We start from the raw sequence: 24551 nt of genomic DNA, 5'->3' as shown, positions 1-24551 counted from the left end.
TTCCACTTCTTGTTCCCTGTGTAAATTGGGTATCTGAACAAATCAAAATTTAATATTGAGATGCAATGATGTCATAAGTAGTCACTCTTCCACACTCATTGGACAGAAGACTGATATTAGTTTATTATTGTCACATGTAACGATAAGCTTTTGTTTTGCACGCCATTTAGACAGATCATTTCAATCATAAGGTCGTAAAAATAAGAAGGAAGAATATAGTTGTAGAGTCAGGGAAAACGCAGTTCATGTAGACAAATAAAGTGCAATGGCAATGACAGGGTAGATCAAGAGATCAAGAATTCAGGAGCTCATCAAGATATCATAAAGTGATGCCTTTCATCAGTACAAGCTCCAGCAGCATGCAGGCAGCAGACTCACAGTAGCTCTTAAGAAATGCCATTGGGCACAGTACACAAAAGCTTTTACCTCGCAATGATTCAAGTAAAAATGAACTGCTCTTAATGTAGTTACTTCCCTTATCCAGCTGAATTCAAAGCTCCTTAATTCAAATTATCTGACAATTGAAAAAAAATCGGCACATTAAATCCACAGTCAATAGGCTAGTTTGCATTAAATCACTTGATGATTCCATCTTCTTTTACACAAAAGTACCTTTCAAATGATCATAGGTTTGTGAATCGAAACAAGATGTTGTTTAGGCCACCTTTATCACTACAGCTCCCTTAGCTACAGAAAGACCGAGGGAGACAACATTAGGGAAAAGGCTGCAAGTATGTGCATTTGAAGTAAAATAATGGTCAGTTTAAAGTACCTTTACATCTGTCATTTTTTTAAAAGAAAAACATCTGCTGCCTCAAAGTCAATGTATTTATAATTCCTTTGCAAGCATGCTTACCCTGCTGATGTCTAGCATCTCGTGTGCCCTCTGCTGTCCTCGGCCACTCTCTTGCTTCCACTGCACTGTGAGATGCAATAGTTGCAGCACCACTCTGCAGTGCTCTCCTCAACCACTGCTGTGTTGACAATAATGCATCCTTGCTTTTAATTTTCAACATTGGCAAATGCAGTGGTGAGAGACTGTAGCTTCACCCACCAACACAAACTTATAACTCCATGGCACCCTCTCAAATTAGAAAAAATCTTGTAGCACTCAACAAAACAGGATAGGGAGGTATAGATGGAGGAGGCTTCGGGAGAGAATGAGGGAACCATTTTGGGGAAACAGCAAACAAGATGCTGGAGGGACCCAACATCTGTGGAGGGAAATGAGCAGTCAATATTTTAGGTCAAGACCCTTCAAATGGACTGATAGAGGAGGAGAAAGAGGAAGGAGTGAAGCAAGAGCTGTCAAGAAATAGGTGGATCTAGGTGAGAAAAGCAGATAAGCATAGGGAGGAGGGGAGAGTGGAAATGGCATTGATGCTGGGAGATGATGATGGGTGGAGGTGGCAAAGCATTGCAGGAAGGAAAGTGGAGCATGGTATCACTAAAGGGAGGTGGGAAAGTGCACAAGTGGAGTGGGTGGTGGAGGGGAAAGTAACAGGGTAATGATGGTCTAGGATGGGTGTAGGAAGAACTGGGTAAATCAGGAGGAGAGAGGAAAGTGTCAGAGTGTGTGCAGTTTGGGGAGATAAGTAAAGGCATACTAAAATGCACTCAACCAAGAAAGTGGTGAGCATTCACCACCCCAGACATTATGTCCAAAAGGTGGTGAAAGGCTCTGGGGGATCAGGTGAAGACATTTGGCACTAATACTAATCCCTTATCTGTCCACAGACATGGTACTTAAGTGTCCAATTAAATCTGAGAGCTTTAGGCAGGAAATAAAGGAAGGACAAGCATAGGATTAGATAGAAAACAATTGAAACAATATTGGGGAGAGAGGTATGAAAGCATGTAGACCTTTAACTTGTCTTAGTTTTGACACAGTTCAGTTAACAACCCTGGTAAGTTACATTAGAAATGAAATTCAAAGACCACAATTTGAATGGAACACTAAGCACTAAATACTTCCAGCATTATTTCCACTGAACACACACTTCACATGTTTCCTTTTGTCTGGGACTGACCTTTCATAAATCTTCTAAAGTCTTTTAAATTGGATTTCCTTTTCATTATTTAAAGGCCTGAACAACAGTAAAGTTAATAAGTGTCCATGTTCTCTCAGTCCCTCTCACTTTAACTGCTCCAACTATTTTATTTAAATGATATTTTGAAAAAAATTTGAAATCTGAAATGTTGCCCTCATCTTCATTTGGCATTGACCCACGGAGTGGCTAAACTCACATGATTTCTACTTGTTTGGATTTCTGGGCCCAAATTATTTACTAAGGGTTGATATTATGGATTGCCTACTTGTTCCCAAAACTGGAAATGTTTGGTCAATGGTCTTATTTTTAGGGATCGCTCTCTTCTATCTGAAATATTAGACTAAGTTCTTGTGGGGAAGGAAATGGATGAGCCTTACTACAAGGTCTATACTCAATGTTTGTAACCACAGTGATGTAGACATCTCGCCAGGATACCATCAGGCTTCACAATGCACACATGCCTCATTGTGGTGAGTGTGTATAATGCTAGGTTTTCCCCTCAAAAATCCCCAGGATTACCAGGGCAAAAGTGACAAGGTCAGAGTATCAGTAACACATCCCTGCTTTCCTAGGGGTTAAAAAAGAGAGTATTTGTCGCATACAAGGTACCCCTGCCCATCTTTTAGTCATGTATCAAAGGAAACTGGTGACCAAACACACACACACTTCCAACTGGTACTAAAAGATGTACAGTTTTTATTAGGTGACAAATCAGACACCTCTATGGTCATGGTTCGTACAACCTTTGAATCTCACTAACACCCCATGCACTTTTATAAACGTAATCTTTCAAATCACCCCTTCCTATCACACACAACCATTCTGTACATACAATAAAAGGTTACACCAACATACATTCACACATTCCTGACATGTCACACATACTACTCCACTAAGAACAATACCTTTAACAAGATTACCAGTCAGGAGTCTGAAACTTACAATTACAAATGTCCAGCAGTTTCCAAGTGGACACGATTTCCCAGGTTTGCCCACTGAGATCCCCTGAGCACTGACCCCTGAAAGGTCAGACACGACGGCATTTTAAATCGCATACCCTACCCAGATTAGCCCTGAGCCAGCATTATATATAAAATCAACCGCAACATCGATTGCTCGATGTTAAAATATATCCAGGATTACAAGGATCTTGAATTAGACATAATATATTTATTTTCTGTACCAAAACAAAATTTGCGATTCGATATATTTGAAAGTGGATTTGGTTGAAGGGGAAAGGATATTTTACTCTGATATATAAAAAAGAACGGAAGATCTTTCAGAAGATAAACATACGCACCTCCATCAGCAGATAAATAACGTCTGTTACCAAGCGACCAGATCTAATTACATGATTGATCAGGTCCACGGGTTGTGCAGTGAAATCCTACACCAACATGTATATAAATGCAGTGCACCCGGTAGATTATCCAAGAACTTGTACAGGCGGATATCGTCATCGGTCCATTAAACGCACAGAAAATTTAATGTATGTTTTTTAAAGCATGGCACTGATACAAATGTCTTAGAAGTAATTATACTACTCCCACACTCATTCATGTTTTCATCCCCGGGAGCTGTGTCTCACCAAACGATAACGTCCCCATCCGTACCGAACTGTCACTTTGAAGCGACATTAGTCTTTTATTAAAACGACGGGGGTCAAGACTCCGAGTCCCCCAGCTCCCCCTCTCAATTTCTTACACTATGTGACGGTTTTGAAAACAAAATACTGGTGCGTTCACGAGACAGAGTGCCGAGATTTCTCGGCAGTGTTGGAGAAGTACACAACCCGGTCAAACGCGCCGAGAACCAATACCCCCGCACCGAGTGAATGAGAAGGCATATGTTGGGGGGGGGGGGGGGTGACACAGGGATCCGTGCAGGGCAGTCGGAGGCGACAAAGTAACAATAAGCAGAGTCTGGCAGCGTCTACTTTAGGTTTAACCGCGCAGTCCCCCTCCCCACTACTACAATGCACAGCCAGCATTGTAAACAAAATTAAATCTTGCCTTGTGCGGTCTAGCCCGTGTTACGCAACGCGAGCCCCCCTCCTGGGTGACCCGATTGAGCGGAGCTGTCAGCCACTGCTTTCTAAGGCAACACCCGGTACTCGTATCCCAACCCACCGTAAACAGGATTCCCCCAACCCCCCCCCCCAACCTGGCACCAGTTTTCAAACACCCTCCCTTCCTTAAACAAGCAAACGGTGCAAATACTGGGGTGGGGAAGCTAAGCACCGAGTGAGCCACATCTAGTGCGTACTCCGTTTTTACACATACATATACACACACTTGCAGTTTTCTCAATCAGATCTGTGGGAAAGGCGGCGTTTGTACTACTGTGGGGAAACCAGCCATTTCACGACACACACACCGAGCAACTGAGTGAGAGAAAAGATCCCAGGACGAACATTTTAAAAGACTTACTGCATTAAAATAAAAGGCGGTGATGCTTTTAGAAGGTGGCGCTTCTCGGCAAAGGAAGCGAAGCTTGTACAATTGTGTAGTAATGTCTGTCTTGCAGACAGCTAGCTCTCTTGCTCTCTCCGCTGGCGCGCTCGCTCTCTCTCTCTCTCTCTCTTTCTCTCTCACTCCCTGTAAGTGCGTGTGTATGTAACAGAAGCCAAATATGGAGCAGTTGGCTGTGTCTGCAATAGCTTAAGGATTCTACTATATGCAAAGGATGCAAGACAACACACATACTGGCGGGCTGCCAGCAGCCCCAGAGATTAATGTGAGCACATAGCTGTAGAGAACCGGAGCTAGAGGAAAATATGTAAATTAGTATTTTGCAACCGAGTGCTGTTCAAGCCACTGGAGAGAAATGTTGGGAGATAGTACATTGTTCCGCGCTCCAGCACAGAGGCTAAACTTGTAAAAGTCACGTGTACCGTACAACCAAGGAGACTTTTAAAATCCAGTTGAGTAATCTGGACCGGGCAGTGCGGTAGGACGCATTGGTAACAATAGCGCAGATTGTAAACTGCCAACTAATTTAACCCATCCGTTGCAAGAGCTTATTGCGCTGAACTCGAAAAACAAAGTTAGTGAAATTATATAATAAATAGAAATAATGATAGTTTGTTACCAAGAGTAACATTTTAATATAAATATAAACACGGATCATATAATACATTCATTGTTCTTTTCTAGGTCACGTTGCTTGTCATCTTTAGGGTCAATATTCCTGCAATGTGCAGATGGGAGTAAAGTTGCAAAGTCCTAACGAATAAATGTGCAGCGTGTCTTCCTTGCAGGTCCTTCAACTCCCAGCCCTCACACACATCTCAATCTCTAACTGCCTTAAAGGTCACACACACACACACACACACACTCTCTCTCTCTCTCTCTCTCTCTCTCTCTCTCTCTCTCTCTTTCAATGGGCGCGATGTTTCATCTCCCTGAAGAAGCCAGGCATCACAAGTTCCACCTCCTTTTCTCAACCCTCAGCACTAGCAACCCCCTTTTTACACTGATTAAGCATGATTATATATCTATGATGAAAGATCTTCCACCTAAAATATTAATTATATTTCTCTCCCCGCAGATGCTGTCTGACCTGCTGAGTATTTCCAACATTTTCTGTTTTTATTCCAGACTTCCAGCGCCTTTTGCTTTCTGATGTAGGTGTTTCGTATCTGTTAGAATATTGTTTAAATGAAAAGGGATCCGCTGGAACAATTTTGCCGGAATTTCCCTAGCTACAGAAAGGCTCTGCTACTTTTTTTTCCGAGGGTAACATAATGAGCTCGAGACCTCTGGCTGGAACCTCAGTCACTCGCTGACTTCTGATTGGTCAGGGATGATGTAATGTTTCAATGCAGTATAAACTTCACACACCGGGGCTGCTGCAGTATGGTTGTCCTTTACAACCAAGTGTTGGCTTCGCTACCACAGTTGTTTTTTTTTAACGAGGCTATTTTAATATGGGTGAAGTTAAGGCTTACAGTTCACTGCAAATCACAACGTCCCAATGTATCTCTGTGGGTTAGAATTGTTTTGTAAGTTCAGTTGTTTCGGTAGTGTTATAAAAATAATTTGCCTTTTTTTTCTATTTTCAAGAATACGCTCTCAAAGGCCATGGGCTCTAAAAGCCTCATGCGTAGATTTATGACTGCAAAACTGTATGACACTTGTTAAAGAAACCTGTCCATTGTGTAATTAGGAGTGCTGCTGTCATTTCAAATAATGTTCTTAAACAGGAGTGTTACATCATATTTTAATGAACTGAGGAACAATAAAATAGGCATGAATGTATTAGTTCCCTGTAATCATCTGCTGTAACTTGAGAAGCACGTCCTCAGTCGCTTAACCCACTGAGATCCACAAGGTTACCAAGTGTAATATTCTGATGCAATTCTCAAATGCCAACTGTTTCGGGAAATAAAATACAGAGCAAGGAATTAGCTTAGTCATGGCTGTCTTTAATGACAACACAGGGAGCTAATTTAGCTAATTTTCCAGGAGTTAGCTACCAACAATTACAGAGCAGGCCAACTATTCTAAAGGCCTGACTCTAAACAGGGGAGGGAATTGGGGTGAGCAGTGGGCAGCAAACCACCTTGACCTCGGCAACATGAACTTAAATACTTTACTTCTTCTCCAAGGTTACTACCAGCAGGAGGAAGCGAGACCTGTTCAGGCTGAGGGTAGCCAAGAATATTGGAAGCAAATGGCAAATAGCGGGAGGTTGATAGAGTAACCCCCAGCTGTCAGGTTTATTAATTGTGATAGAGGTGAAAGGGAAGCTTGGACCAAGGCAGACTCAAACTATTCTTTCTGGACCCAGTGAAAGGTTCCTGGCTTTCTGCCCTGAGCCTTATCCTTTAGATCCCTCCTAGTCCCAGTTACTTCTGTGTTGAAGTAATCTAGACTACAAACGCTTCCCTCCTCAGGCTGAAGCTTGATTACCTCATCCTCAGATCTTCTCTGTCTTGCATTCTACTACACAGAAGAGGGCTATTCGGCCCATTGAATGCATGCTGGCTCATAGCAGCACAACCCCATTAGTTCCTTCTACTTTTCTTTATTTCTCTGTAGTCCTACCAGTTACACTCTGTGGCCACTTTATTAGATGTACCATTATTAGCCAATCATGGTGCAGTAATTCAATGCATGAAAGCATCCAGACATGGTCAAGAGGTTCAGTTTCTTACAATGGGAATACATGTGTATCAGAGGAAAGCTTCTCATATCCCCAGATGGAAATTTTAAAAGGCAAATTGGGATGTACTTGTAGAGCACACTCGATGGGCCAAATGGCCTATTTCTGCTCTTATGTCTTTGATGATTTATGCAAAAGTAGAGTTGCTGATCATTTGGTTTTGGAGGATATCATGTTGAGCAATACCCTGTGCTCTGAGCTCAACTCAACAGATGAGGAATCAATTCCCAGTTTGTTGGGAGATAATAAAAGGAGAGCTGTTCCCTGGTGGACAAATGAATGTAAAAGAGCTGAGGAGGTGTGGAATAAAGCTTTAGGAAACTTAGACAGTGTTACTCCGATTCATCTTTCACACGATATAAAAGAGGTCAAGCTTTAATAGAAAAGTAGTGAGAAGGGCAAAGAAAATGCATTGGAGGATGTAGTGTGATAGCATTGGGAAAGAGATCCAGGGAGGGGAAGTTTGGGGTGTGATACAGAAAATGGGGGGAGGGGGAAGTTAGATGAATTACCAGTTTTGTATATTGGGGTAAAGGTTGCAGTTACTGATTCTGACAAAGCAGTGTTATTAGCAAAAACATATGTCAGTGCACATAGTTCAGCCAATTTAAGCAAAGAAGAGAGGTCTTATAGAGAACCAGTTTTGGCAAGCAATCCTCAGATTGCTGAGAAAAATGTATGTTCAGTTCCTGCTTGGATGTCAAATTTACACTGCCTGAACTTCAAAGGGCTATTAATAGTGCTGGTCAGACACCACCTGGGAAAGATGAAATTTGTCATAATATGTTTACATGGTTATTGGATTCTAAACTTATGTTGGTTTTGGAATTCTTTAATACAATATGGGTTGAAGGGGAACTTCCTGCTTCCAGGAAATTAGCGATTATTATCCCTATATTGAAACCTGTTTGGGATCAATCAGATCCTTCCAGTTATTGGCATGTTTTGCTAACTTCACATGGATGTATGATAATGGAATGAATGGTTACAGCATGGATTTCTTATTTTGTAGAAAATTAGCTGTATACTAATCTAGATTTTGTAAAGCCAGAATGACCATGGATTTAGTGTTAAGTTTGGAATCTGATAATCGTAATGCCCAAGTTAATAATGAATCAGTGGTAGCAGTTTTCTTTGATGTGGAGAGAGCTTTTGATATGTTATGGATACAAGGATTGCTGTTTAAACTGGAAAAGATGGGAATAGGTGGGAGAATGTTCAACTGGATTCAAGATCTTTTATGTGATAGGAAGATACAAGTTAGGGTGGGAACAGCATTCTCTAAGGAATAAGGGATAGAGAATGGGACTCCACAGGGGATTGTGTTCATCCCACTCCTTTTTAATATTATGATTAATGATATTTTCTTTAATGTTGGCTCAGACATTTCTGAATTGTTATATACTGATGATGGTGCAGTGTAGAAGAGAGGCAGGAATATAATTAGATAGTCAGGAAAATGCAGATAGCTATTAATGAAGTACAGGAATGTGTACATTGGTGGGGGTTTAAATTCTCTGTTGCAAAGACACAAATCATTTGTTTTTCCTAAAAAGAACATTACACCCACAATTGATCTCAGGTTAATATACACAGGTGCCTAGTTGGGTGTGATCACTTAAGAGGTCATTTAAACAAATGTAAATTGTTTTAATCAGATTTGCCTTTAATTCTGGATGTGTTGCTTATGGTCAGTCTCACCAGTCGTCTTAAAGCCCTTAGATAAAGTTCAAGCTCAAGCATTGAGATTATGTTGTGCTGTGATGAAATCCCCATTTTTGGCATTACTGTTAGAAATGGGTGAAGCACCTTTACATTTACACAGTTACAATCAGCAATGGTTCCTTGGGCTAACGTAAGAGGACGTAAAGTTGGTCATCCAATATTGGCAACATTGTAGAGTATCTGGAGCGCTGTATTTATAAGGTCTTCAGTTTTGGGTGATGGGAAATGACTGGGCAGAAAATCTTGGTTGTTTAATGTGGAATTTAATTCCAGTATACCCCTTTCTGTTACTTCTCCATGGTTTTTACCCTTTGCCTGTGGTTGATCAAGTAAAGATCAAGATGAAGAATAGTGGTATATCAGTGGCACAGGAAGTTCAACAATATATGCATGGCAGATATTATGGATTCTTACATATCTACACAGATAGTTCAAAAGATCTATCAGGTTTATAACAGGTTTTTAGGTGTTTGTGTTTATGTTCCAAAGTTCCAGGTGACAATTAAGATTATCGGGCAAAGTATCAGTATTCACTTCTGAGTTGGTTGCTATCATTTTTGCCTTGGAATATGGCGAAGAAGTGTGCCCTGATTGTGTACTTCTGTGTTTTAATTCATTCTTGGTGCTGACATCTAATAAAACATGTACTTCAAATTGTAGACCAGACATTCTTCTTGAGAGTGGAGAGATTTGTTGAGGCTGCAGGGTCTAGGCCTGTGCATCCATTTCTTATGGGTCCCTGCCCATGCTGGGGTTGAAGGTGACAGACATTGTAGCAAAGTAATCACTTAAAATTAAGGATATAAATGTGGTGGTGTCTTTGCGTAAGAGGGAGGTGAAAGCCATAATTAAAAAGCCCATTCCATTATTCTGACAACAAAGCTGGGATAAGGAACGGAAAGGGCTGCATTTAAATAAAATTCAGAGGATGGTGGGAACTCAACTGGGAGATGAATACAGAAGGAGGGAATACAGAAGGAGGGAAGAAGTCATACTTAAAGGTTAATGTATTAGATATACTAGGTTGAATAATTCACTGTTCGGAATTAATATGCGTAATACGGACTGCACTTGTCGAGAAACAGTGCAGCATATATCGTTTGAGTGCAGTTACCATGAGGTGCAAATTAAACATCTAATTGCTAAATTGAGATCTTTGGGACAGACACAGTTTAACATGGAAAGTTTGTTAGAATATCACTGCCATCATAATGTATATAAGTGTGTATTTGACTTTCTGATAAGCGATAGCCTTATATCATTTGAGTTTTTTTGGGGGGGGTGGAGTTTAGTGGGTATACTTGCGGTCTTTTTGCTCCACATTCCAACTCAGTTGATGCAGTAACACATCTTATGTTGGTCTACTGATCGCCATTAAACTTTACAAGAAGAAAAGGTTCAGTTCAGACCAAACATCAGAATGGGGAAGAAATGTGATCAAAGTGACTTTGACCATGGGATGAATGTTGGTGCCAGATGGGGTGGTTTGAGTATCTCAGACAGTGCTGATCTCCTGGGATTTTCACACACAACAGTTTCTAGAGTTTACAGAGCACCTTGCGAAAAACAAAAAATAAATCCAGTGAGCAGCAGTTCTGTGGGTGAAAGCACCTTGTTAATGAGAGAGGTCAGAAGAAAATGGCTAGACTGGGGCAAGAGGACAGGAAGGCAACAGTAATTTAAATAATAACATGTTACAACAGTGGTGTGCAGAAGAGCACCTCTGAATGCCCAACACGTCAAACCATTAGGCTTTACAATTCTACCGCCAGGACTTAAGAACTTTTTAAAAGCTATTATTAATGCTTTTTGAGATAGTGATTTATCTGCATATCATATTTTTTACTGAGTTAAGTATTGTATGTAATTAGTTTTGCTACAACAAGTGTATGGGACATTGGAAAAAAAGTTGAATTTCCCCATGGGGATGAATAAAGTATCTATCTATCTATCTATCTATCTACCTTGAAGTGGATGGGCTACAGTAGCAGAAGACCACAGGCATACATTCAGTGGCCACTTTATTAAGTATCTCCTGTACCTAATAAAATGGACACTGAGTGTATTTTAAAACCATGTCTCATGTTTTTCACATGCTGCTTAGGGAAATATATCGTTCTGACTAAACCCTTCATAATTTTTTAGACCTCAGTTGAACCTCCTCAGTTCCAGAACAAACAGTCCCAGCTTATTTAATCTCTTCCCATGGCTACAATTTTCCAGTCACCCACCATTTTGACTTTTTAAAACAAGACAGTGTTCCTCCACCATTACTGGGCCTATATCCTGGAACTTCCTATCCAACAACAATGTGAGGAGATCTTCAGCAGAAATAAGGCAGCTGCTCAAGAACCTCTCAAAAGCTATTAGGGTTAGGCAACACATGCCAGTATTGCCTACAAAGTTCACTTTCCTAAATTATCCATTAACTTAACTGGCAAGTTCTGTGCAGGTTAGGCTGTCCTCTTGCCTGATGCCCCATTTGTATTGCCTGGGTTTGTCGCAAATTGCTCCTGAATAATTGAAGTTCTTACTCCATTAATCTGCATAAATCAAAATTATTGATTATTATTAGGATCTACCAATAAGACAAAGCACTAAAATATACTGTCCCTAAGCACCGGGGCTACTGAATTTCAATTGTACAAATCAGCAAATAAATGGCTCAATAGATTCCAGGTCTGTAGGGTAGAAGAACAATTCCAGGGCTACAGATTGATACACTTCAATTAAAATCTATTTATTTATTTAGTTATTTGTCTATCTGCCTATTTGTTTATTTATTTGCTTATTGAGATACTGTATAGAGTAGGCCCTTCTGGCTCTTCGAACCGCCTGCCTAGCAACCCTGATTTAACGCTAGCCTAATCACGGGACAATTTACAATGACCAATTAGCCTATATAAATTGTAAAAGTTTGTCACACAGTTCAATTTTCAATGTCCTGGCACATTACTTAACATTCTTAACATACAACAGAAATGTACAGGGTCAGGCCCTTTCAGTCCCCTCTGTCTATTTGAAACTCATCCTCTACCCGTCCATTCCCTGCTTGTTGGTGGATTTATTTAAATACCCTTTAAATATTGCCATTGAATCTGTGTCTACCACTTCCCTGGCAGTATGTTCAGGCACCTGCACTCTCTGTTACAACAAAACTTGCCTTGAAAATCTCCTTTAAACTTCCCCCTTCTCACCTTAAACTTATGCCTTCTAAGCTTCAGCACTTGCAGCCTGGAAAAAAAGACTGCGTTGTCTCTCAGCTCCTGTGACGAAGGGTCGTTTCTAAACTTGAGCGCTGTCTGTGCAGAGCTCACAGAGAAAATAATAATAAATGCAGTGAGCAGTGTAAAAATGACAAAGTACAGTTGTGCATATTGAGGTGGACTGAAACAGAATGTTAAAGGGACAACAAAACTGATGTGGAATAATAATGGAAGAGATGGAATTAAGGGTTCAGGGGAATTAAGGGGAATTAAAGTGGCAGCAAGATTTCCTCAAGGTGATTCAGCTTTGTCCCAAATCTGGGTTGATTGGATAATTGTCCCAGATATAGATGGATGGCAGGATAGCTGTTGGAAGTATGAAAGAAAATAATTTAGAGTGAGGTAAATGGTGTAATAGAAATCCACCCCCTCCCTTTTTGACCATAAGACCATAAGACATGGTTGCAGAAATATGCCATTTGTCCCAACGAGTCTTCTCTGCCATCCCAGCATGGATAATTTATTATCCCTCCAAACCCCATTCTCCTGCCTTGTCCCTGTAACCTTTGGTGACCTGACTAATCAAGAATCTATCAACCTCAGCTTTAACCTCAGCTTTTTTGGCCTCCACAGTTGTCTATGGCAATGAATTCTACAAATGCACCATCCTCTGGCTAAAGAAATTCCTCCTCATCTCTGTTCTAAAGGGATGTACCTCTATTCTGAGGCTGACCCCTCTGGTCCTACTATAGGAAACATCCTCTCCACATCCAGTCTATCTAGGGCTTTCAATATTCAATGGGTTTCAATGAAGGTTCTCCCTTCCTTCTTCAAAACACAGGTCCAGGGCCATCAAACGCTCCTCATATGATAACCCTTTCAATCCTGGAATCATTCTCATGTACCTCCTCTGGACCCTTTCGACTTACAGTACATTTTTTCTTACATAATGAAGCCAAAACTGTTCACAATTTGAACCAAGTGAAGTCTGACCAATGCCTTAGAAAGCCTCAGCATTACATCCTAGCTTTTATATTCTAGTCCTTTTGAAATGCCTACTTTACCACCAACTCAACCTGCAAGTTAATCTTTAAGGAATCCTGGACGAGGACTTCCAAGTCCCTTTGCACTTTTTGTGCTGGAATGAATATGAAACAAAATAATGATAATCATAAACTTTTACCAATTATGATGTGACACAACACAATCCTCACAAATATCCAATGAAAAGTTATCAGACTTATGCTTTGGGATGTATTAGTCCTTGGCACATGAGAGTCATGGGAACCTACTTATCAGAAGGCTTGATACCACTGAGGAGTTGACAGGAGGGGCTTATTTTTAACAATCACCTTGAGCAATTGTATTCATAAACCAATTCTGATGTATTTTGTGATAGAACGTTTTATCAATACTCCTGCTGAATATTGCATAAGCATTCATTAACCATTCATAATACAATTTTGTATCATCATCCATTATAAAACTCTGCAAAGAAAATGGCAGTACTTTAAGAGTTAAGCAATAGGTTGCTTTGACCTGCGCAGAAACCTAGTTGTGTGTTCCCAGAACTCTTGCTCTGTGGGGACCAGTGCCAAAAGCTTATTTTAATGTAGAAGATTGATTCGTTTTTGTGATCCTGTGTAGTAATCTACTCAAGATGCAACCATAACAGCTTCTTGTGTTTATTTTAACATTGCAGCAGTCAGGTATGTCCATAACTTTGTTGTATTTTGTCTCCAAGATAAGGGCTCTCCCTTTGGCATGCTGCCAGAGCAAATTCACAGACTCCCACAATTCCCGGCCGTAAATCAACTTCTCATTGAATTTCCTGGCCAGCTGCACCTCAAACAAATCGAATGGTAGAATTATCTGCTGCTAGATAGCTCTCTTACATTAAAGAAATACAGATTACAATACTTTAAAATGATTGCAACACTGGCAGTATAAACTAATATACCAAAATATATTTTACTCAGAGAAAAGGAACAATTGTATAAGGTGCATGTTGAGGTAAAATGATACTCTCTACATAGTTAGCCATGAGAAAGAAAAATAATTTGGAATGAAGCAATACTAAATTTCTGTTGCCTTTGTTTAAGTGCACACAGATTCATCTATTGCTGACCATTGTGCGCGTTTCTGTATGGCAGGAAAGGCTTTTGGCAATCCAATGGGAAGGACAGTCACATACTTGTACAGGGCTGTAGGAATGCACCAACATGTTGCCAAATGTGTTAACTGAAACACTGTCCTTAATAAAACTTGGGAAGAAGTTTGGAAGAAGTTCCACAACCAGAATGAGGCCAGGATATAATCCTTTTTTTTAATACAGGGGTGAGATTTATCTGTTGGAATGCTCTTAATTGTGGTAGTTTGACATTTTATTTTGCAACATTGTTGAAATACTTAAAGTCTAAAGGAGCACTAAAGAAAAGGAACATCCCAGAAGACCTTTGAAATACCTGAGCAGTGCACCACAGAGCTTGTGAGAAGATAAATGATCCCACATGTACCAAGTTCCACCTGGACAAAACTCTTGGCATCAGTGTCCTGTTGCCATTCTAGGTCTACTAGTTTGTGACCCTCATTAGCATCCTGCTCGCCAAAGCACTGAATTCTAAGTTCACAATATTATTTACACAGAACACCTTACAAGCTATGGACTTTATCAAATAGTACGCCAGAGCAGTGGGGATGCAGTTGCTGTGAAGAGTTATGGAAAGCATGATTGAACAGATGAGCCTAGAGAAGATTTCTGGTGTTGAAAGAGAAACCGTGAGTTATGGTGGTGCAGAAGGAAGAGTTCCAGAGAGTCCTCCCAATGAAAAGGAAAGACTGAAATGGACAGAAGGTTGAAAATGGAGATAAAACAGTGCACACAAATTACAGGAAACTGCAATGGAGATGATGTCCATAGTGTGTATGGAAAAGTGTGAGTTTGGTAACATTTCAAGTATGCATATGACAGAATTGGATGTGGAATTTGCAACCCAAAAAGATGTATTTCATACAGTTAAGTATATAATCAACAATCAGACATGTGTTGAAGCAAGAATACCTAATCTTGGCAGGTGTTAGAAACATAAAAACATAGAAAATCTGCAGCACATTACAGGCCACATTAACCTACCCTAGAAGCTGTCTAGAATTTCCCTACTGCATAGCCCTCTATTTTTCTAAGTTCCATATACCTATCTAAGAGTCTCTTAAAAGACCCTATTGTATCTGCTTCTACCACCTTCGTTGGCAGTGAATTCCACACACCCACCATTCTTTGTGTGAAAATCTTACCTCTGACATCCCCCTTGTACCTACTTCCAAGCACCTTAAAACTATGTCCCCTCGTGTTAGCCATTTCAGCCCTGGGAAAAAGCCTCTGGTTATCCACATGATCAATGCCTCTCATCATCTCATACACCTCTATCAGGTCACCTCTCACCCTCCATCATTCCAAGGAGAAAAAGCCAACACACCATATGCCTTCTTAACAACACTGTTAACCTGTGCAGCAGCTTTGTCTGTCCTATGGACTTGGACTCCAAGATCTTGCTGATCTCCCACACTGCCAAGAGTCTTACCATTAATATTATATTCTGTCTTCAGATTTGAACCAAAATGAACCACTTCACACTTACCTGGGTTGAACTCCATCTACCATTTCTCAGCCCAGTTCTGCATCCTATCAATGACCTGCTGTAATCTCTGACACCCCTCCACACTATCCACAACACCTCCAACCTTAGTGCCATCAACAAATTTACTAACCCACCCTTCTACCTCCTCATCCAGGTCATTTATAAAAATCACAAAGAGGAGGGATCCCAGAACAGATTCCTACGGAACACCACTGGTCATCATCCTCCATGCAGTATATGAACCATCCACAAACACCCTTTGCCTTCTGTGGTCAAGCCAATTCTAGATCCACGAAGAAAGGTCTCCTTGGATCCCTCTTTACTTTCTGAATGAGCCTCACATGGGGAATCGTATCAAATGCCTTGCTGAAATCTGTGTACACTACATTCATTGCTCTACCTTCCTCAATGTGTTTAGTCACATCCTCAAAAAATAAATCAGGTTCATAAGGCATGACCTGCCCTTGACAAAGCCATCCTAATCAGATTATGTCTCTCCAAATGCTCATTAATCCTTCCTCTCAAGATCTTCTCCAATAACTTGCCCACCACAGTAAGGCTTACTGGTCTATAATTTCCTGGGTTACCTCTACCCCTTTCTTGAACAAGGAAACAACGTTTCTAACCTTCCAATCCTCTGGTACTTCTCCTGCCCCTATTGATGATGCAAAGATCATCACCAGATGCTCAGCAATCTCCTCCCTCGCTTCCCACAGTAGCCTGGGGTGTATTTCGTCCAGACCCGGCAACTTATCTAACTTGATACCTTTCAAAAGTTCCAGCACATATTCTTTCTTAATGCCTATACACTCAAGCGTTTCAGCCCACTGTAAGTCATCCCCACAATTGCCAAGGTTCTTTTCACTGGTGAATACTGAAGCCAAGAATTCATTAAGTACCTCCACTACCTCCTCCAGCTCTATGCACATGTTTCCACTCTCACTCCTGACTGGTCCCATTTTCACACGACTCATTCTCTTGCTCTTCACTGGCAGTTGTATAACTAGATTCCACTGTCCAATCAATGTAAATTTTACAAGTTTGCCATCACAGGAGAACATCACAGTTACAACAGGAATCTGTTGAAGCCAAGGTACAGGATCTGTATAAGTCTATCTGTCTGGCAGATGCTTCATGCGCTAGTCTTGGTGATGATCAAGTGGTAAACACAAGTTTAGCAGATGATGTACTGATTTTCCAAAGGAGGCTGGGACAGTTTCCCTGGACCATTGAATACTAGAATAAGCTGAAGTTTCTCTGAAAGATAGTGGTTAGATAGTTTCCAAAACATCCCGACTGCAGGACATCTGGAAGTAACCCAAGTCATCTTGGAGTCAGCCAAGTAGCTTGGCCACAATGACTAAGGAGATATTTCTGTATGTTGTGTCATACCACAGTTATAAGGAAAGAGGATTGGCATGAAACATTGTTTCTTTCACTATGTGGTGTTACCTGACCTGTGAAGTATTCCCTGTACTTTCTGCTTTCAGGTTATTTTAGTCAAGTGGAGATGAAGAGGTGACTTTTGCTACAAAGACACCTCCATGTTGTATGGGGTTGTCAAAGGCAGTGATGGCAATGGCCCAAGCTAGGAGAGGTATAACACTGAACAGTGGAGATAGTTTTAGAATTATTCGAATGGTCACTATCCTTTTAACCACCTTATGAGCAGTAGCCTTGATCTTATTTTTGACATAATTAAGTAGTTATAAAAATGAAATCCCTCCATTAATCTGTAGATGTATACTTGTTACAAAGGTGCTCCCTTCCTTCAATTTAACTGTACATTTTAGACTTTGGATCTTCTAACTGTGTTAAAGATAGTTCAGGACTGAAATTCCTTTGAACCTCTTCAAGCCAAAGAAATGTTGCCTCCCCTTATCGTACTTCTTATCATATGTTTCTGCTTCGATTGCTTCTGTGTTCAATAATAATTCTCCACTTGGAATTGTGAACAATTTTGCAGATTAGCCTGAACTGTTAATTTCACATTCTGAAAGATGTTATTAACTGTGTAGTTCTAATGAAAACAATAGACAATAGACAATAGGTGCAGAAGTAGACCATTCGGCCCTTCGAGCCTGCACCACCATTCTGAGATCATGGCTGATCATCTACTATCAATACCCGGTTCCTGCCTTGTCCCCATATCCCTATCCATAAGATACCTATCTAGCTCCTTCTTGAAAGCATCCAGAGAATTGGCCTCCACTACCTTCCAAGACAGTGCATTCCAGACCCCCACAACTCTCTGGGAGAAGAAGTTTTTCCTTAACTCTGTCCTAAATGACCTACCCCTTATTCTTAAACCATGCCCTCTGGTACTGGACTCTCCCAGCATCTGGAACATATTTCCTGCCTCTATCTTGTCCAATCCCTTAATAATCTTATATGTTTCAATCAGATCCCCTCTCAATCTCCTTAATTCCAGCGTGTACAAGCCCAGTCTCTCTAACCTCTCTGTGTAAGACAGTCCAGACATCTCAGGAATTAACCTCGTGAACCTACGCTGCACTTCCTCTACAGCCAGGATGTCCTTCCTTAACCCTGGAGACCAAAACTGTACACAATACTCCAGGTGTGGTCTCACCAGGGCCCTGTACAAATACAAGAGGATTTCCTTGCTCTTGCACTCAATTCCCTTTGTAATAAAGACCAACATTCCATTAGCCTTCTTCATTGCCTGCTGCACTTGCTCATTCACCTTCAGTGATTGATGAACAAGGACTCCTAGATCTCTTTGTATTTCTCCCTTACCTAACTCTACACCGTTCAGATAATAATCTGCCTTCCTGCTCTTACTCCCAAAGTGGCTAACCTCACACTTATTCACATTAAACGTCATCTGCCAAGTATCTGCCCACTCACCCAGCCTATCCAAGTCACCCTGAATTCTCCTAACATCCTCATCACATGTCACACTGCTACCCAGCTTAGTATCATCAGCAAATTTGCTGATGTTATTCTCAATGCCTTCATCTAAATTGTTGACGTAAATTGTAAACAGCTGTGGTCCCAATATCGAGCCCTGTGGCACCCCACTAGTCACCACCTGCCATTCTGTGAAACACCCATTCACCGCTACCCTTTGCTTTCTATCTGCCAACCAGTTTTCTATCCATGTCAATGTCTTCCCCCCGATGCCCTGAGCTTTGATTTTACCCACCAATCTCCTATGTGGGACCTTATCAAATGCCTTCTGAAAATCGACACTACATCCACTGGATCTCCCCCGTCTAACTTCCTGGTTACATCCTCGAAAAACTCCAACAGATTAGTCACGCATGATTTACCCTTGGTAAATCCATGCTGGCTCGGCCCAATCCTATCACTGCTATCTAGATATGCCACTATTTCATCCTTAATAATGGACTCTAGCATCTTTCCCACCACTGATGTCAGGCTGACAGGTCGATAGTTCTCTGTTTTCTCCCTCCCTCCTTTCTTAAAAAGTGGGATAACATTAGCCATTCTCCAATCCTCAGGAACTGATCCTGAATCTAAGGAACATTGGAAAATGATTACCAATGCATCCACAATTTCCAGGGCCACCTCCTTTAGTACCCTAGGATGCAGACCATTTGGACCTGGGGATTTGTCACCCTTCAGTCCCATCAGTCTACTCATCACCATTTCCTTCCTAATGTCAATCTGTTTCATTTCCTCTGTTACCCTATGTCCTTGGCCCATCCATACATCTGGGAGATTGCTTGTGTCTTCCTTAGTGAAAACAGATCTAAAGTACTCATTAAATTTTTCTGCCATTTCTCTGTTTCCCATAACAATTTCACCCAATTCATTCTTCAAGGGCCCAACATTGTTCTTAACTATCTTCTTTCTCTTCACATACCTAAAAAAGCTTTTGCTATCTTCCTTTATATTCCTGGCTAGCTTGCGTTCGTTTGTTCGTTCAAAGGGTCTGGGCCTGAAACGCTGACAGTGCTTCTCCTTATAGAAGCTGCCTGGCCTGCTGTGTTCCACCAACATTTCTTGGAACCAAGATGGGGCTTTGAGGTATTGTTCTGGATCCAGAGCTTAAAGTTGTTAGGAAAGTAGATCAATAGAAGATAGCACAGATTCCAGTTACATTACATCATAAAAGTTTTCATGAGTGCACAACTGTGCAACTTTTCAAGTGTAAGGTGTTACACTTTGGACAGACTATAGTAAGGGGAAAGTAAAGAATTAATGGCAGGATCTTAACATCAGTGATGTACATAGGGGTCTTAGCAGCCAAGTCCGTAACTGACTGAAACTGTACAAGTAGATCAGATGGTAAAGAAGACATATGGTCGAGCATTAAGTATAAAAGTCAGATAGTCATGTTGCAGCCTATGAAACATCGGTTAGGCCACATCCAGAGCATTCCATTCAGTTCTGGCCACCCTGAAGGGTGCAGAAGAGGTTTACCACATTGCTGACCAGTTTAGAGAGTATGGGCTACAAGGAGAGATTGGAGAAACTCAGGAGCATCAGAGGCTCAGGGGAGATCTGATAGACTATGAGAGGTAGGCAGAATCTTCTTTCCAGGGTATAGATGTCAGGTACTGTAGGATATGCCTTTGAAGTGAGAGGAGAGTACAAGGTGAGTTTTTTTGTTATGTAGAGAATAGTCAGTGCCTGGAGAGTGGTGTAAGCAAGTACAATAATGCTGATTAAGCAAGTTGTTAGACACGTGGATATGCAGGGCAAGGAGTGATATAGATCATATAGAGGCAGAAGAAAACAAATTTAATTAAGCATTGTATTTGGCGTAGACATTGCAACCCAAAGTACTGTACTGTTCAATGTACACTACAAGGAGCTAATCAAAGCATTTTAGTACAAGCTGACTCCTTGTATGTGACAGTTTTCCAACAACTTGCTTGCACGTATTGTTCACATTCCACCACATTGAGTCGAACTCAGACTATGGAGTAGCATGGTAGCGCAATCACTTTACATTGGTAGTGTTCATTGATTAGGGTTCGATTCCTGCAGCTGTATGTAAGGTATTTGTACGTTCTTATTGTAACCATGTGGGTTTCCTCCAGCTGCTCCAGATTCCTCCCACAGTCTAAAGACGTATTGTTGAGGTTAGTGAGTTGTGGGCATGCTATGTAGGTGTCAGAAGCCTGGTGACACTAGTGGGCTGCCTCCAACAAAGTTCTCAAACTGCATTGATCGATGTAAAATGGTGCAGTTCACTATATGTTTTAATGCTTCAACGTACCGTACATGTGACAAATAAAGCTAATCTAATTTAGCTTTATTTGAGTTCTGAAAAAAGGTCTAGGTTCAAAACATTGACTGTTTACTCATTTCCACAGATGTTGCCCAACTTGCTGAGTTCCTCCAGTATGCTGTGAGTGTTGCTTTGGATTTCTGGCATCTGCAGACTTTCTCGTGTTTATAATCTAATTTAATCGAAGAATGATTCACAGTGCAGTGACTGAAATGCTTCAGCTTGCCCTGACAGTTCTAGCAAATTTATTTTAATTAATTAACTCTGTTGAGAACTTTCCTAGCTAGCTCTTGTTTGTCTGCTAAACTCTGCTGAACTAATATTCACTGTGTGCGTCATCAGAGGTTAAACTGCATACTAATCTGCATCAGATGTTACAGTTTAAGAAAATGAATTCTAAAAACTGTTGCAATTATCTTAATAGAAAGGGCAATATTTTTAAGGTTTGATTGTTTTATTGTAATGAGACACTTCCATATTTTATCTTCTCTCACTTTGCCTAATGACAGAGCAGACTTCTATTGTTCGTTCCTCTGTGCAAATTGTCTTAAATATTGCAATGTTCATTCAGTCAGTAAGTACTAGTATCCACAATGACTACAGCTGAACAATATAGTGGGAAGCTATTGCAACTTGTGAAATTTTCGAACAGTAAGACTCTACGAATCATAATTTGCTGTGGCAAGACTGCTGAGGATGCCTAAGCTTTTATAAAATATCTTGCATTGCAAGTTGCTGCATGTGATAAGGTGGTAATGTGGCAGTGAAGTGCAACTTTCTACCTCTGTAACCAATCAGATTGAAGCATTGTGCAACTAATAGGACAGGGACTAAAGGAAGTGTAAACTAAACCAAGTAAATTTAATATAAAAACAGAGCTAAAAGTTACAGGGGGGAAAGATGTGTTGGAATCAGAAAGGGGGAGAAATAGGTAAAGCAAATCAGTTAAAAACATTTTTTTTAACATTTTTATAAGTTCCAGTGATAAATAAAATAGGAAAAATCCGATTTTTCTACAGTCCATCTATAATGCTTTTGCAGTTGCTAGCAATCATTGGTTCTTCTATCACATATTAATAGTGCTTTTACAGAAACGGAAAGGGTATAACATCTTGTGGCAAGTTTAGTTTTTAATCTTCTGTGCTCTCAGGAGTAAACTGGATAAACGTTAGACATTACATAACACACTGCAATACCACTGAGAGAATACAGTCGCCCACAATAGCTCTCTCAGATACACAGATTTTAAACCTTCCCTAAATCAGATTCTAATGAACTTCCACTAATTACACACTTCAATTCTCTGTTTAATTTTCCTAGACTTTCAACTCTAAAGCCTATTATTGATTTCTTCTTTCTAGAAACTTGGTACAACCTACTGATATTAATTTTGTCATCGTCAACATTGCTAATGATAGATTCCATGATGTGTTTCTGGCAATGGAAAGCAATACACATGGGAAGTACTTGTAGGAAATCATGACCATGCTACTAAACATTATAATGAATAGAAAGTGATGGATTTCCTGCCTGTAATTTCCTTCCTGGCCATCCCTGTGAACAGTACTCCCCACTGGGAAAGCAGAATTGCCCTTCGCATGTTAGTTCTGTTTAAAATCTAGTAGCACTGTTTGTAACTCATCAGCTGCCATTTATCAAAAATAGTTAACAGTTATGCAGCCAGCTTCACGTCTTTATCTCAGTCCGCTGGATAAAGTTCTCTTCTCCTGGTCACACAAGGACCAAGGAAACACCCACAGTCATTGATAGATTCCCTGTGCATCTCCAGCCATCTGATTGTGGAGCAGTCAGCGTGATTCTTCCGCAGCTAAGAGAAATTAAAGAGAGCTTTAAAGCCAAAAAATATAATTGCCAGAAATAACTGTAGGCTTGGCGATTGGGAGCATTTTATAACTCAGTGAAAGAAATAAAAAAAAGCAAGGTAGGCTTTGAAAGTAGGGTTGTGGGACGCATAAAATACAGTCTGAGCTTTAATCAGTACTTTAAAAGGCAAAGAGACCAAAAGGAAATATGAGCCCCTGGCAGACAGAGTCAGGAGAATTTATAAAGGAAAATAAGAAAGTGACAGATAAATAAAAGAATTAAATGCACAACCTGCCAGACATAATTAGAAAATTAAAGGTATATTGAGAAGGGGGGGTGGGTGGGGGTGCTGGAGAACCTCTGTAAGTTGACCAGCATCTCTGGAGGAATAGGAGTTGTAGTTTTTGAGTCAAAATTGGGCATCAGGTCCTGAGACATTGTCAGTTTCACCCCCCACCCCACAAAAATGCTGCTTGAAATCCTCCAATAGATTGTTTGCTGCTGAAATTCCAATATCTGCAGTCTCTTGTGTCTCTCTAATGAGAAAGAGGAATTGAAGTTATTGGTAAGAAAATATCACTGGAGAAGCTAGTGAGTTCGAAAGCAGATAGATTGCAAGGACTCAGTGATGTATGTCCTAACATCTTGAATGACATGGCTGTTGAGATTGTGGGTACTCTGATTATTAACTTCCAGGATTGTATAGATTCTGGAATTATTCTTGTGGGCAGGAAAGCAGCAAATATGATCCCACTGTTTAAGAGAGGAAGGAGAGAGAAAATGTATTTACTGATCAGAAACACAAGAGATTCTGCAGATGCTGGAAATCCAGATTAACGCACACAGATTAACAAGAATAAAGAGTTGATGTTTTGGGTCAAGCCCCTCATGCCTGTCCTGAAGAAATTTAAATCTTGCGTTCAGTGAGACCCTTTCCCGATTTTTCCCCTCTGTGATCTCTGACTCTTTAACCGTGTGCTTCACCTCTCACCTTCCACTCCTTCACCTCCCCCGACCTTCATATTCCGGCTCTTTCCACCTCCTGATGAAGGGCCTTCCCAAAAAGCTAACTCTTTATTCCTCTCCATAGATTCTATCTGACCTGGTGTGTTCCTCCAACATTTTGTGTCTGTTACCTACTGACCAGTTAACCTGATGTCAGTGAATGGGGATAACTGACCTTACAGGGTAGGCCCTGACCACAGACACCAGTATTAGCACAGCCCTGAGTTTTACACTCATTCATTCCATTCCAGACTTTGACTGGATGATGTTAGGAATATCGGTTCATCTGGAATTCACAGCTGTACTGAACACACAACCAATCCACTATCTACAAGAAAACACAAACTAAGAACTCCCCCCTTGGGAATCCTGCAGCAGAATGAAAGAGTTGTGCAGTTTGTTTTGGTATTGTACATGTCCCCAAAGTGCAGGGCAACATAGCTGTGTACCTTTGGGCTTCTGCACGTAGTGCTGTGCTAAAGCAAGTCTGTAATCATTGAGCTGTTCATCAGTGATCATTAAAACTCAGAAATGTATATTCACTTCTGGGCAACAGATAGATTTGGTTCAATTTCAAACAATGCTTGAGCTGTCTGAAAGATGTTAGAAAACTGCAAGATAGCTCTGAAAAACCACTGCTACCCACTTGCCCTCTCCAAGAGGACTGAATCTTTGTTGTTGGGTTTGGAGGCTTGCGTGCCTCAATGACCTG

General features: G+C 40.7%; 1 protein-coding gene across 9 annotated transcripts in view; it reads right to left on the bottom strand.

Moving 5' to 3' along the window:
* The window catches only part of atxn1a (ataxin 1a), a 478304-nt gene extending 473677 nt beyond the window's left edge, over positions 1-4627 (bottom strand). For 7 of the 9 annotated variants that reach the window (XM_073023948.1, XM_073023935.1, XM_073023940.1 and 4 more), the window contains exon 1: positions 4481-4627. The gene's annotated coding sequence lies outside the window, so the exon portion shown is untranslated. Of the gene's footprint in view, positions 1-3351; positions 3765-4063; positions 4149-4480 lie in introns of those variants that run through there. The other 2 variants (XM_073023936.1, XM_073023938.1) reach the window with 2 other exon arrangements.
* Positions 4628-24551: the final 19924 nt, after the last annotated feature.

Source organism: Hemitrygon akajei, chromosome 20 (assembly GCF_048418815.1).
Source record: "Hemitrygon akajei chromosome 20, sHemAka1.3, whole genome shotgun sequence".
In the NCBI taxonomy this organism is placed as follows: Eukaryota; Metazoa; Chordata; class Chondrichthyes; order Myliobatiformes; family Dasyatidae; genus Hemitrygon; species Hemitrygon akajei.
This window is presented reverse-complemented; position numbering and strand designations above follow the sequence as displayed.